Source organism: Schistocerca piceifrons, chromosome 4 (genome assembly GCF_021461385.2).
Source record: "Schistocerca piceifrons isolate TAMUIC-IGC-003096 chromosome 4, iqSchPice1.1, whole genome shotgun sequence".
Lineage (NCBI taxonomy): Eukaryota > Metazoa > Arthropoda > Insecta > Orthoptera > Acrididae > Schistocerca > Schistocerca piceifrons.
Genome location: NC_060141.1, coordinates 610,404,532 through 610,421,378, shown reverse-complemented (window position 1 = coordinate 610,421,378; position 16,847 = coordinate 610,404,532).

The window sequence follows — 16,847 nt, the reverse complement described above, 5'->3', positions numbered from 1 at the left end:
GGCTGGAAAAATGGTGCCTATTGTGTGCATCGGATGGATGTGTACAGGTATGGAGACAACGTCATGAATTCATGGGCCGTGCATGTCAACAGAGGACTGTTCAAGGCGGTGAAGTCTCTGTAATGGTGTGGGGCGTGTGCAGTTGCGGTGATTTGGGACCCTTGATACGTCTAGATTCTGACAGGTGACATGTACGTAAGTATCCTGTCTGATCACCTGCATCCATTCATGTCCATTGTGCATTCCGACGTGCTTGGACAATTACAGCTGGACAGTGCGACCCCGTATGTCCAGAATTGCTACAGAGAGGCTCTAGGAGCACTCTCCGGAGTTTGAAGACTTCCGCTGGCCACCACACTCCTCAGACATAAACATTATTGAGAATATCTGAGATGCCTTGCACGTGCTGTTAAGAAGGCATCTCCGCCCTCTCGAATTCTTATGGATTTGTGGAAAGCCCTGCGGGATTCATGGTGTCAGTTCCCTCCAGCACTACCTCAGAAATTAGTCAAGTCCATGCTACCTCGTGTTGTGGCACTTCTGCGAGTCGCGGAGAACCTAACGATATTAGGCCGGTCAGTCGGCGTCTTTGGCTATTTATATGCGTTTTTCTGAAGACTTACATAGTGCCTTACCCTAATTTAGTTGAAGCAACTCCAACGATTTGACGTCTTCTTTTAATTGGAAATCGACTGAAAAAGTGGAATTGCACTGTTTAGCATGTGCCCAGCATATGTAAACAGATATGCTATTGGGCACCGTATTTGTATCATGTAAAAAGCGTCTGTGTGCAACATTTATGCGGACATGACATTTTGGGCTAGGTGCTGCACGTTTTTAAATTTTTAAATTAGTTTAGTGCTAACAAACGATTATAGTGTGCTGAGTTTTATCCCCTTGACATCATGTGAACGAGGTTCAGCGTAAGATGAACACGTTTTACCACAGCAAGAGTTTACGACAGGAAGATGACAGCTCAGACCGTTGAAACCGCTTGTCTTGAGTAAAAAAAAATTGTGCGATATTGGGTTTTGAGTCCATTTTATAACTTTTTTATCTAAAATTGTGGTAAGTCATTTTATATTTAGCAGTAGTTCATTTCGGAAGATAACAACATGTTATTTACAGTTCTTCAAGAGAGTAAAATATCATCTGGCAATAGAAAAGCAGGTAAAGAAACACGTGTTTCAAGTGCAGCACATTCAGTGGCACATCACACACTGTCCACTGACAACCACAGCGAAGTGTTAATATATTCATTTGAGGACGCACAAGTTTGAGATGTAAGAAAACTCAGGGACTAGCAACATACATTTTGTTTACTGACAACTGCACCAAAATATTAGTATATTCATTTGAGAACAAATAGTTTAAGGTGTAAGCAGACTCAGGGATTCGTTATAAAGTGTCTCCCTCCTTTTCATGTTGAGATAAAGAGACTCTGCAGAATCCATACTGACTCTATAATGCACAAGTATACCGTGTTCCGTATCAAAAATTCATGATAAAATCATAAAAGCATTGAAGTTAAATTCCTTTGAGAAAACAAGTTCTTGTAATTGACCTAGCGGATCAAAAGTCTTATATATGACTCTTAAACAGAAACGAATTTTAGTGAATAAATGAATAACAGTAAGTTATATACACCTGAATATAAAATCTACATCATGTGAATAGGCACATCAGCTCAGCGCTTGTTGAAAACTCAAAATATGTGCAGCCACAGATAATTGCATAAGTATGACAAGTTTCTTGAAGTACAGTGGTAAATATTAAGTCCAGGCCCACCACCACAAGGTTGTACACTTGTGCTATACAAATTCACTTTCTGATGGTACAGTACACAGTGTACCATGAAGTACATGTTTTGATCCAGAACATGCAAAATGTGTGATGTTCCACTGAATGCCATACAGATTTGCCTAAAGACATTAATGGTGCCATATTTTAAAAAATGTTACAATTAAACATAGATTCCACAGTTGATATGAATGTAGTAATTACAAGTGATTTAAATTGTCATACAACAGAAAATTTGCATTGATCGAAGATGCATTCAAGTATACGATAAGATTACAGGTAAATAATGAAAATATGAAGCTCGTACAATCCCGTTTCTGTGGTGGATATTTAACAAAAAATATATGTGAGTATACAAGCAGTTCGTTCTTACAGATTAGAAGGGACATGAGCTCAAGTTCACGTAGTTAGTTCAGTTTTATAAAGATATCAACATTCAGTCATTGAGTATTAGCCGGCAGGGGTGACCGAGCGGTTCTAGGCGCTACAGTCCGGAACCGCGCGACGGCTATGGTCACAGGTTCGAATCCTGCCTCGAGTATTGGTGTTTGTGATGTCCTTAGGTTAGTTAGGTTTAAGTAGTTCTAAGTTTTAGGGGACTGATGACCTCAGAATTTAAGTCCCATAGTGCTCAGAACCATTTGAACCATTTTGATCCATGGGGTATTGTGTCATTGACTATCACAAGTACTCCATTTTTATTACAATACAAATAACAAATATCAGGTAGCATCACAAGGCCAGTATCGTCACATGCCAAATGTCAACTTATCTGTGTGTGGAATCAGAACTGTAGAACTATATGTAATCGATCACAACAGTAAAAAAGATACAAAATTCCAAATACATATCTTATAAAGCAGCTAGTAATGGCATAACTTACTCTAAGATGTAACACAAAAAAGATTTAACCTCAAAGTTTTCAGTATTAGCTGAAAGAAATTATTTTCTAATCGAAAATGAAATAAATTGCTTCTTCTGAGCGTCTGTATTGCTTAATGATAAGAGTAGAAACCATCATCTTACAGTCATTAACATGCTATAATCAGCATTGCGTCACTGCTGTAGCAGAATCGACATCTTTATTCATCACCATAAGAGAAATTCTGAAATAACATTGTTTAAACAGAAAAACACTAAGGTACAGAAGGAACTTATTTTACACAATTATTAACAACATCCATAAAAATGTAACAGATCAATTTGTGTCAAGGCATACAAATACTACAAGCTGAAAAGAAAAAGTGGCCAAATTGCATAACATGTTAACAGAATCTTCCGTCGGTTCTTGGTAGAACAACATTATAATAAATGAAAAGCACCAATTTGCTTTTGTTTCCAATATTTAGAATACATATATTGTAGAAGAAAAGCAAACTGGTGCTTTTCTTTTATTGCATAACATATTTATCAAGCTGAAAAGAAAAGTTGTGAAATTGCATAAGATATTTATATAAAAGTCATGGATCAACGTTTTTAACATGAGCAGGTACTTCTGGAATGTGTAGTTCTCCCAGACCATTGAAACTTGTTATAATGTAACTTGCTCGCTATCTACGTTACACCCCGATCGGAAAATATTATTCACTACACACAAACGCATACAGTTCTGTGCTTTTTACCACCTCTGCAATAGAGAAAAATTCAATTATTATCACATCACCCACAAAAAGTAAAGTACAACAAGTGTAAACGGTAATAAGTAGAGAAACAAAATCTTTGTAAAACTCTTCACGCTCATTTCTCGACAAATATCGACATTCCTTATCTTGTCCTGTTCCATAAATAGCTGCAAATAAAATGTTTCCTAATTAAAGTATATACAATGCCTCCTGTGTCTTGCTTAGAAAACATACTTCGTTAACCTTCAGCACGATGTCCTACAAATCAGAATCCACTTCACATACCATACCACAATTGCGCCATAATATACCATAGTAGCACCATAATAAACCATAATGACATCATAAGCCTCAAATGGCAAATCTTAAACAAAATTCCTCATCATGTTCCATATCCATATAGCACAGTATTCCAATAAGTTGATTGCATGTATGAAAACATCTTTGAAATTATCACTCTTCAAGATACTTCATAAACACCACAACAAGCATCAGTCAGATATGTTGCTAGCTAAACTACTGCCCATCAGAAATACCTTTCTCAATTCAGAACCATTCATACATAACCTCTTATCCAAAATAGAGCCAGTAGATATCTCTGCCTCTAAAATTCATGACCCTCTTCGCAAAATATATACCACCAGTATGTCTGGTAAAGGTAAAGTAAAATGCACATCATAAGTTATCACAAGTCACAAGGAACTCCATTATGTGTGCAAACTACCTACCCCAGGTAAATTGGTAACAAATGGGAGAAAAAATGGGAGAACAAATTTATTAAGTTTTGAAACTTCGGGGAAATACTCTTATGGGGTATAGTAATAAGAAAGAGAAAAGTTCCCGTTCGTAGAGAGGGAGCGTCCCCCTTTTATCCACTTCAAAAGTCAATTTGTACGATATTTTAAATTTATACCCAAAAAGGCTCATTTTTCGAACAGAGCTCTTATTAGTAAATATATTCCTCGCAAAATTGTACACGAAAAAGATCTTGCGCATCTTTCCATTTATACGAAACGTGTTTGAGGTATAAGAATTGGAAGAAATAGTTTACAGTTTTCGTTGCTTAGCAAAACATTTAAATGAAAAGCGTAATTAAGTGTGTGAAAATATTTCGTAGCCGATATAGACTTGACGATATTTCTTCTATATTCTATACAGACTTGACGATATTTCTTTTGCGATCAGTATTGTTGAAATTAGGAGTTCGTGCCAACAATGAAAACGTCAAGTACCCCTTCCTATTCACTCAGCTCTCCCCTACCACTATTGTCGCTGTCGTTTCTTCCTACCCAGTGTCCATTTCAGCTGGGTTAATATTGTGAACTGTCATACTAGTGGCAGAGAGTTCTGCTTTGTGACAGTATTCATCAGTTTGTGGTGTTATGAAGTGCTTCTTCTTAGTTTCATTTCGTTTGTCTGGACTGGGGAAACAATAACGCTGGACCCTACTACCTGTTTTTTTTTTCTTTTTTTTGTGGTAAATCTGCTTCGGAAGGAGAGATATCAATAGTGACGAAGAGCTTGCGAACTCTGATACACGTCAGCAAGGAACGGAAGGATGGGGCTCATAATCTTTTACAGAACGCTGGACTGGTTGAAGTGCATAAGGTATGTCGACGTGAACATATTAAGAAACGTAATATAAGGACACTAATTAATCAGAATGTTGCATGAGCATATGATAAAAGTTTGAGATCCTCTTCCTCTTATCCATTCAGTTTCAAAAAAGACTGTTTCATGTCTGCTGAAAAGTGTGACACAGAGGTGAAAATGAAAAACTCGCTCCACAAACTCCGTGGAGTGTTTGAAGTTCGCTCTTTAAGTGTGAAACATACGCTGCTTGAGAAAGCAGAGAAACGCGATGATGATTTCGGTAGAAAGGGTGCCGAAAGCATCAACAGTGTTTTGTGTTTAGCAGCTACAGAAGCCCGTTATCATCAAGGTTGCATTGCTAAATTAGTGTCAAACCCCTCCTCTGTCCGAAAAAGATGCCGCCCTCGAGATACCAACTTCGACGCCGCTTTTCAAGAGTTATACAAATTTATAGATAGTTCAGAGGAATGTCAATTTTCACTGCTCGATTTGTTGCATAAGGTTAATGAATCTCTCTCACAAGGAAAGACAATGACTATAAAAACACTGAAAAATAAACTGACTGAACGCTTTGGTGATTGGGGTGTTGTTTCCACAATGCCAAAAAATCTCCCAGTTGTATGTTTTCGTGGCAGTTTCCTCAAACCTTTGAATCAATGGTACAACGAACGAGCTGTTAATGAAAAAAATGAGAGAAAGAGAATACTAGAAGCAGCAGCAGCTATCGTCTGTGAAGATGTAAGAATGGCTCCTTGGAGTATTGCCGATTATCGAGATATCAATGACTTGACAGAGAATGCTAAAGTTATGGTTCCTGTCACTTTACACGAATTTGTGAAGGACGTGGTTTTGTCAAAAAAGAAAAGTAGTGCACTGTCCCCTGTAAAAATGTACAGCAGTATCCCATGCGATTGTGTTAGCTACCAGGCCTCGTTCATGTATCTCCCGACTGCAACTTGGTCTTGTAGTGTTGTTGTTTCGTGAAGTGGGACCAAAAATCATTCTTGAAATTGTCTCGAATATGGGTTTCTGCTCTTCACATAGCACTGTGGCTTTATTTGAGGCTTCTGCCGTTCAGTGTTTTTTTTTTTTTTTTCATTTTTTTTTTTTTTTTTTTTTTTTTTTTTTCATCAGTCTACTGACTGGTTTCATGCGGCCCACCACGAATTCCTTTCCTGTGCTAACCTCTTCATCTCAGAGTAGCACTTGCAACCTACGTCCTCAATTATTTGCTTGACGTATTCCAATCTCTGTCTTCCTCTACAGTTTTTGTTTGCCCTCTACAGCTCCCTCTAGTACCATGGAAGTAATTCCCTCATGTCTTAGCAGATGTCCTATCATCCTGTCCCTTCTCCTTATCAGTGTTTTCCACATATTCCTTTCCTCTCCGATTCTGCGTAGAACCCCCTCATTCATTACCTTATCAGTCCACCTAATTTTCAACATTCGTCTATAGCACCACATCTCAAATGCTTCGATTCTCTTCTGTTCCGGTTTTCCCACAGTCCATGTTTCACTACCATACAATGCTGTACTCCAGACGTACATCCTCAGAAATTTCTTCCTCAAATTAAGGCCGGTATTTGATATTAGTAGACTTCTCTTGGCCAGAAATGCCTTTTTTGCCATAGCGAGTCTGCTTTTGATGTCCTCCTTGCTCCGTTCGTCATTGGTTATTTTACTGCCTAGGTAGCAGAATTCCTTACCTTCATTGACTTCGTGACCATCAATCCTGATGTTAAGTTTCTCGCTGTTCTCATTTCTACTACTTCTCATTACCTTCTTCTTTCTCCGATTTACTCTCAAACCATACTGTGTACTCATTGACTGTTCATACCGTTCAGCAGATCGTTTAATTCTTCTTCACTTTCACTCAGGATAGCAATGTCATCAACGAATCGTATCACTGATATCCTTTCACCTTGTATTTTAATTCCACTCCTGAACCTTTCTTTTATTTCCATCATTGCTTCCTCGATGTACAGATTGAAGGCTACAGCCTTGTCTTACACCCTTCTTAATACGAGCACTTCGTTCTTGATCGTCCACTCTTATTATTCCCTCTTGGTTGTTGTACGTATTGTATACGACCCGTCTCTCCCTATAGCCATTCAGTAGTGGAAACCAAATATTTCAAATCATTTGTTCTCACAGTTCGTTTCCGATAAGGCTGACTGCAATATTGCAACAATGACAGGCAAAGGTACATTCCGCGCTATGGGTGGAATCAGGTGTGTGACTCCAGGGAGAGTGATAGAACATCAGAAAATAATGAAACTCTTTGTGATGCCGAGCTCTACTGAAAAAGCAAGTGCCCAAAAAATTAGTCTGCTAACATTTCAGAGCAACAGTGCCTAGCAATCACGATTTTACTTGGATGATGGGAAAGGTCTTACAGCTTTCTATTCCTCCATGGCAGGTTTTATGCAGAAAATCACAACTGGAGAATCTTATACAGAATTAAATGTATTAGTGCTTCCATTCATCAACAACCTGGCCACAGATTACAGCACTATTATATCTCCTTTAACTTGTGCCATCACGGAGAGTAAGAAGATCACACAGTAAACACGTATCGTGACGTACTATAAACCACTCTACATAAAAGCTAAAGATATAGTTGCAGTGGAGGCTAAAGGAGATAATGAACTATTCACTAACATAGTTATTTGATTAGGAGGCTTTCACTTGATAATGTCTTTTCTAGGAGGTATAGGATTCTTAATGAGAGACAGAGGACTGTCTCAACTTTTGGAGGCTGTATATGCTGCAGCTTCTATTCCCCATGTGCTGTCTGGTCGTGCATACACGAGGGCAATTCAAGCTCACTCTGTAGTCATGTGAGCTCTTTCCACCACGATATTGATGGAAATGGCAGGCATGGAGACGGAGAAACAACATGTTAAAGACCGTATGTCTGATGTGAATGGAAATGGTGAATCTGTCGGCGATTTGTAAAAAAGATTAAGTGATTGAAAAGCTGAAAAATAAATTTGTCAACACAATGGGTGTTATTAAACAAAGAGGGAAAACTTCCCTGTTATGGATACAATATGTAGTGTCGGTAGCTGGACCGACACCGTGGAGTTGATTGCTTAAAAAGAAAGCTAGACTAACGCTGTGGCCGATAGTGCACGCACGGCATAAAGCAGACGGGCGTGAAGTCTGGAACATGAGAACTTATAAATGAATAAGAAGAAAAGTATGTAGATGCTTAGTACTTATCTTTTATTTAGTTCGTGGAATACATCTCTCTTGAATACTCGTAAGCTATAGGCACTGATACAAATGGCTCCTTGCTAGTTCGTAGCCATTAACTTAGCTGATGGCTATTCTGTCTCTCGGCTAATGAGAGAGAAAGGCTTCGTACAACTGGGCGATAGCTAGGTTCGCGTACAACTGGGCGGTAGCTTGGTTCTCGTACAACTGGGCGGTAGCTAGGTTCTCGTACAACTGGGCTCGAGTCCACTCTCGTATCACGAGACCTGCCTTGGTGGTGGCGCTAGGTCTGCGATCACAGTGGCGACACGCGGGTCCGACATGTACTACATGGACCGCGGCCGATTTAAACTACCACCTAGCAAGTGTGGTGTCTGGCGGTGACACCACACAATACATTCAGCTTGTCATCTTGACATTGCATTTCATCCAAGCAGAGTGTGTGGTGAATTGGGAGCTCCATATAGAATGCAACTGGACACTTTCCTTATGCTAAGGCATGTCATTTGAGCCTCCAAGACATGGAAAAACTGAAAGAAACCATGAAACTCGTGTAGTTAGATAAATTCACCAAGGACAGCTTCTTATTGGTACGTAGTATGGACAGACATGACGATAGAACAAACGCTTCTGAAGAACCTGAAGGGTGTTGGAGGTGTTTCACACGGAAGAGGTTTCACCGATTGTGTATTGAACTGATGGACTTGCGGTACACCAATAGCCCATCACATATGTGAAGCTATGGAACAGTTCTGCAATTTACATTCGGTTTCGAGTGATCAACATGTTGAACTGTGGAGTGAGAGGATAGAAATTGACGAGAAAATTCGCAGAAAATTTCAGCTATGGTTGCAACAACACACTCCGTTTGCTTATAAGGAGCAATTGTATTCATTACGATCTGGTTTAGCAACTTCTCAGGAAGTAAACTGCTACAAAGCTGTGTCTGTTGGTGAAGAAGCTCTTCGAACAATAGCTACTGTCTTGCCAAAATTTGGTTCTCTGAAGCTTCAGCGATCCATCATGGTAAGGACAATGTGAATTTCAAAAGTTATGCTTAAAAAAATATAACTGAAGTAGATACAGCTCAGTTATTTCAGAGAATACTGTACACATTTCATTCACATAATGATTTAAAGCATTGCTTCGCGTACGAATTATCGCGTGTACCAATGTCTCTGTTTGACAGCAGTGGATTGATAAGGAAAACAAAAAAGTCGTCGTTGTAAAATCTTTTCAATCAAGTACCTGAAAGGAATATTGCTAATGAATCGACGTTCTTTGTTATAGATGGAGGCTTTCTTATCCACCACGTTGTGTGGCCCGAGAATGGAACTTTTGGTGACATTTATAAACCTTAATAGACCATATTCAGAGAAATTATAAAGATGATGTTGCTGTTGTATTCAGAAAGCTCCCTGAACATAAGAACTATTAAACGCCAAAGGTGAACGGTATAGCGAACCTCACGAGAAATTTTCCTTAATGACGAGATGTTATGAGTTAAATCACAGTCTGCCTTTCTTAGTAACATCAACAATAAGGAAATGTTTATTACACAGCTTGTACCAAAACTGGACAGTTTTGGTACTGAAACCAGGATTGCGGATGATGATGAGATGTTGAACTTATTGAAAAAGCAATAAATGCCTCAAAATTTTACCAGCAAGTAATTATAGTGGTTCTAGATGTAGATCTCCTTGTGCTACTTATCGCTCTTGCTCCAGACGACAAAGACATAATCCTGATGAAGGAAGTTAAAGGTAGCATCAGGTCAAGATGTTACAATTCTAAAGATATGCGTAACTCCCCACTCGTTCATGGATGCAAGAATTCAGTACTGTTTCTTCATGCAGTAAGTGGCTGCGAAAGCATTTCAGCCCTGTTTGGGAAGGCAAAGCTGCAAGATTTCCAACTATTCAATCGGTATCCCCAACTTCATAATATTCCACAGATATTCAACGAACCTGCTTTTTCTCCTGATACCACTGCAAAAGCAGAAGAGAAATTTATGACTCTCTCTCTGTCTACACAGAAACAGTAGAGGCTACTGATAATAACTTAAATGCCATTCGATTCAAATGTTTTAACGTACATGTGGGTCAGTCAAACAATGCTGTCATACTCCCTAATGATGCAGGACGCCTCCACTCTTACCGAGTTTACCAAAAAATCCAGCTATGGCTGGGGAACAAGTTGGATCCCAGAAACTTGGGCTGGAGGGAATCAAAATCATCCCTCTCCATGATTCACACGAAACGCCCACCTGCTCCAAAGAAAATACTGCTGCAGCAGATGAAAGTATGTACGTGTGACGGCTGACCTACCTTGCACTACAAAGAGCAAATACTGTCGTGGACAAAGCTGCACTATTGTGCCTCTCAGTGATTTCACAGATTTGGATTATGGTTTTATGTAAAAAAAATTGCAGGAATTTATTTGTTCGATAGATATTATGGTATTTTCATTGTCCACATGTTGTAAACATATTTCAAGAAAAGTAATTGTTGATTACTTTTACACTGATTCTTAATTTTCATGAAAAATGATTTTCATTCCAATAATTTAAGTTACATAAATCTAAAGTGAAAAACTATAAAGCAAAATTGTTCTATATAAAGAAAAGTCTGTTTTAAAATAAATTTCACTTTTTTTACCTACAAATTTTGTCACTCATAAACTAATTACCTTGCTTAAACATGTATTTGACCTTCTCGGAGTTGAATTTCACCAGAAATATTTTCTATCAAAAGATAACTTTATTAAATGAACCGTATTCCGTAAAGTTTGCAAAAAGAAAAGTAAATTACGTTAAGGGGGAAGCCCCCCTGATAGGGCAGGGAAATTTTCTGTTTTCACTCCTTCATCACCTAGGAGTGTTTTCCTAGTTTCAAAACTTTTTAAATTTTTCCCCCATTTTTCCTAATTTGCCTGGACTATTAAGCAACTCTTTCTGATCTACTGGTAAGCTCTTGGTGTTCACTCGTGGGTTCTGTAGCTTCTTCCTTTTCTCTGCGGCTTTGTTGACGTTTTCCAGTGCTAAATTGATTACCTCACGGAGTCTTAAGCGTCGTTGTGTAGGGAAGGCTGTTAATTGTTTTATATTACTTGATGTTGATTTATTCCTTATTAAATGGAGTGGAGGCGAAGTTGTAGAATCATTCATTCGGTAGTTCGTTAATGATACTCTGAAAACCCGACAAGTGTAAATCCCATTTTCTGTGCTAACGACAGCAACACAGTCTGCAAAGTTTACCTACTTCTTTCATAATACGTTCCGAAAGGTTAAAAGATGGCATAAAAATTCATGTAAATACTGTTTTAATTGTACTATGCCTCAAAATTTGTTCTCATGTATTGGAACGAATTGTGGGCCATTACCAGAAATTACTTTGCCAACATGCCCCACTTTCAGAAAATTCTTTACGAGTGCTACAGAAAAAGGTTTTGCAATTGCTTTCTGTAAAGTGTGAATGGCACAAATTTAGAGGTAACCTCAACAGCCACAAAACAGATGAATAACGACGTTTAAATATCGTTACTGGACCGAAAATATCTTAGTTTTACAGGAATTATTGTCACAGAGATGATCGAAAATAGTATCGTTCTGATCGTAGCGGCAGGTGATTGGTTTTTTTTTCTATTTCTTGCAGAGTTTGCGTTATGCCAAGACAGTACGAATTCGCTTTTTCATATTGTTGAAATAACATAGATCACGTAATTTCTGTAAACATTTCTTAGCACCTAAGTGAGCGTAACTGAGATGTATATACCAGTGACATTATTGCAAGAAGAGCTTGTGAAGTCATCTTTACGACGGCCTGTCAAGACTACGTTGCGTAATCTGATAGGTAATTTAGTCAAACAAACGCGGAATAATTCAGATAGACTGTGCGGATTAGTTAAATATCTTGCTCGAACAGTCCACGGGTGTACTGCCGGTCCATAGTGTCCAACAGGCACAATATTTCGGCGATCAGACATGTCGCCATCGTCAGGTGCGCTGACCAACTGAACTCCTGAGAGCCGGCGACCGTCTTAAATCCCCCCCCCCCCTGCGAGGCGTTCTCTCCGCGGTTCGCGCCCGCGGCCGCGCGTCGTTGGTCGCTGAGACGCAAGCGTCGGCGTCTGTGGTGGCGTCGGTATTATTGCCTCGTTCGCCCTGGTCGCCCGTTCGTTTTCTCTGCTGAATGTCTTTTTAATTAGACTCAACGCTGGTTCCCATGCCTTTCGGAGGTAATAGCCGCAATCTCGGTTGATGAGTCCGTCCCTGGTAGGAATTTCGATAGCCTCTCTAACGACGCTGTCATAGTACTTAGATGTCTGTGCCAAGACCCTAGTATGTTGTTAGCCCATTTTGTGATTTCCGGAGAAACAGTGCTCTGCGACCGCCGACTTGTTGGGGTATGTAAGTCGAGTGTACCCCTGATGTTCTTGGCAATGATCTTCGATGGTGCGCACTGTCTGTCTAATATAAGTCTTCCCACACTGACACGGAATCTGGTATAGGGCGGCCTTCTACAACCCGAGATCGTCTTTGACACTTGCCAATAATATGGAAATGCCATGTGGCAAGGCCCTCCATCGGGTAGACGGTTCGCCTGGTGCAAGTATTTCAAGCTGACGCCACTTCGGCGACATGCGTGTCGATGGGGATGAAATCAAGATGATAAGGACAACACAACACCCAGTCCCTGAGTGGAGAAAAACTCCGACCCAGCCAGGAATAGAACTCGGGCCGTTGGGTATGACATCCCATTGCGCTGACCACTCAGCTACCAGGAGCGGACTTCCCAATAATGCTCGTGTTTCATTGGATGGGCAAAAGACAGTTACTACTCGGTGTTTCCTCAATATTCGTCCTATTTTCCTCGGTAGTGTCCGAGTATACGGTATATAGGCAGAGGTTGTCTCTTCCTCCATGACTTCTTCCGCCGTCCGCTGTGGCCGAGCGCTTCTATTTGCTTCAGTCCGGAACCGCGCTGTTGCTACGTTCGCAGGTTCGAATCCTGCCTCGGGCGTGGATATGTGTGATGTCCACAGGTTAGTTAGGTTTAAGTATTTGTAAGTCTAGGGGACTGTTGACCTCAAATGTAAAGTCCCATAGTGCTTAGAGCCATTTGAACCATTTCGACTTCTTCTGTCTCTATACGCTGTACTGTAGAGGTGGAGCGGAGAGCACGTCTGATCTGTCATTCCGAGTACCCGTTTCTGCAGAATACAGTTTTGAGATGTTCCAACCCTGCAGAATTCTGTTGATGGCATCAGTTTGCAGACTCCCTCTAAAGTGACACTGTCCCCATCCCACATAACATAAGTTCTGAAGGCTACACCACCCTAGATGTCGTCTTAGTATCTCCTAAAGGCCTCACTGAAGCAGTCCTCGATATAATTCGAAGTGAACACCTATCTATTCTCCTCACCATCCCCTACACTCAACCTCATACCCATGCAATCCATCCCATTCTCCATCCAAAAGCTACGCACAGCTATTCTCTTCCCAGACTGGAAGCCACCGCTAACCTTCCACTACACTGGCAATATCTCCCATGCTGCGACCTTTATGCAGAAGACCTCGTCAGGCGCAATATCCAACCCAAATCCCTACCAAGGCCATATAGCCCCATCACCCACTCTCCAACCACACGCCCTATTCCTTCCCCGAAAATCCCATTGCTTGTATACCTACTTCTTAAGGACTAGTGACAATGACGCACTCATTTTCCACCAACAGATACAGCGAGACATCGGGAATTTACCAAATGCCAAAAAATTATCTGGGAGTACGCATTAGGAGTGATTTAAAATGGAATGATCATATAAAGTTGATCGTCGGTAAAGCAGATGCCAGACTGAGATTCATTGGAAGAATCCTAAGGAAATGCAATCCGAAAACAAAGGAAGTAGGTTACAGTACGCTTGTTCGCCCACTGCTTGAATACTGCTCAGCAGTGTGGGACCCGTACCAGATAGGATTGATAGAAGAGATAGAGAAGATCCAACGGAGAGCAGCGCGCTTCGTTACAGCATCATTTAGTAATCGCGAAAGCGTTACGGAGATGATAGACGAACTCCAGTGGAAGACTCTGCAGGAGAGACGCTCTGTAGCTCGGTACGGGCTTTTGTTGAAGTTTCGTGAACATACCTTCACCGAGGAGTCAAGCAGCATATTGCTCCCTCCAACGTATATCTCGCGAAGAGACTATGAGGATCAGAGAGATTAGAGGTCACACGGAGGCATATCGACAATCCTTCTTTCCACGGACAATACGAGACTGGAACAGAAGGGAGAACCGACAGAGGTACTCAAGGTATCCTCCGCCACACACCGTCAGGTGGCTTGCGGAGTATGGATGTAGATGTAGAAACGATGGAGCTGGTACCAAACAAACTCTGTGCTCCCCATTAACTCTTCCAAGTACTGGAGTGCATTCCACCTTCCCACTAACCATCATTCCGACCCTCTCAACCTGCTCTTCCATAACAGTCAGCCCTTACCTGGCAACGTGAGCAACGCTAACTACTCGTATTTTGCATCCTATCTCTCCGACATCTCTTCCAATCCGATGAACCTCGTTTTGATTACTCCCTGTTTCATACCGACCATGATGCACAAACACCACTGTCCCATCCCTGCCACCCAGCTTTCAGTACTCGGACAATATACTACAAATAAATTTAGACACACCAATCTCAGCACATGATATAAAACAAGTACTTCACGAAAACAAATCACATCCGCTAGTCCTGACCGCGTTACATACAGACACCTTAATGTACAATCTGCATTGTTTCTAGCCGCCCTTGCAACCATTTATACTACCGCCTCGTAACACTGGTTACTTCAGTAAATTGTGGAAAACATCCAAAATCCTACTTTTCCTCAAATCACACAAACCCTCTGCCAGTACCTCCACCTATCATCCCATATGTTTCACCTCAGCGTTTATGAAGGTCTTTAACCAGTGTGCTTTCTGCCCCTCTTCTTCCAATGGCCAGCTCGTGCATCTCCCTCATCTCCTATCCCACCAGCTCAACACCCACAAATCCGCTATTTTTATCTCGTTCGATCTACAGAAGTACTATGTCCGTGTATGACATTCCGATATCCTTTTCAGACTCCAGACTAACCCACTTCCAAATAATTATGTCCACCTTACTGCATTCTTTCTCTCTAATCGCCAATCCTTTGTTACCATTAACAAACGCTATTTACATTCTATTTCAGGTCTGTCCCAAGGCTCTGTTGTCTCTCCTCTCCTCTACAAGGGTGACATGCCCAAACCACCTCCACATTCCACTTCTTTCAGTATGCTGATGACACCACTTTCCTCACTCTCTATCCTACAATCCCGAAATCTAAACGATCGCTCCATAACCACCACAATTAGATTACCTTATCGTATAGACAAAAGCTCCACGAAATCAACCTCCCCAAAATCCAGGCAATAATTACAGGACACATCAAAAACACCTTCCATCTCCATGACTTTTGCCTTACCATATACAACTGCCCTTTCAGCTAATTAATGGACTAAAATATCTTGTACTATTCATCGACCAGTAACAAATCTGCAAACCTCCCCTTGTAACCATCGGCCGGCCGCGGTGGTCTAGCGGTTCTAGGCGCTCAGTCTGGAACCGCGGGACTGCTACGGTCGCAGGTTCGAATCCTGCCTCGGGCATGGATGTGTGTGATGTCCTTAGGTTAGTTAGGTTTAATTAGTTCTAAGTTCTAGGCGACTGATGACCTCAGAAGTTAAGTCGCATAGTGCTCAGAGCCATTGGAAGCATTTATAACCATCCAAATAAAAGCCCTCAATAGAACGAAACTACTAAGTCTACTAAATGGCCAAACCTGGAGACAGCACCCCTCTCACGTCCTCCACACCCACAAAACGTTGATCCAATCTATCATTTGTTACGTGAGCATTGCATGCATCTCTACCCCATGCAATTTCTATAACTCCCTCCAGATCCTGGAACACCACACAATACACCTCACTTCCCACTTCTGCTTACTTCCCCAAAACTTATCAAATTCTCGCCTCTCCTCACTCTCACTGAACACCCCTGAACAACCTACAACATCTGCAGATTTGTCTCCAATATTTCTATGTTTCCACTCTATTTTCAAATCTACATCTATTACTACAACTTTACCAACACATCCAACCAATGATAAACCTACATTCTCCACACACTCTCTCAAAGAAACTTCCTGACCCTCCCAGATCCTTAATTTTGCCCAACATAACCGATCTACCAGCTTTATGTCCACCCCACTCCTTCTGCCACATTAGGGCTTCCTCTCCCTCCGTTCCCCATGTTCCTTTGCCTCCTTTTATTCCCATCTGCCTTTTTCTCTTCCCAACTTTCCCCATCAACTCTCAGCCTCACCAATACTCCGCTCTACTCCACCCCCTTTTTTTTCAGTCAGTCTTCTCACTGGTTTGATACAGCCTGCCACGAATCCCTCTTCTGTGCCAACCTCTTCATCTCAGAGTAGCACTTGCAACCTACATCCTCAATTATTCGCTGGATGTATTCCAATTTCTATTTACCTCTACAGTTTTTGCCCTCTACAACTCCCTCTAATAGTCACTCCCTGAT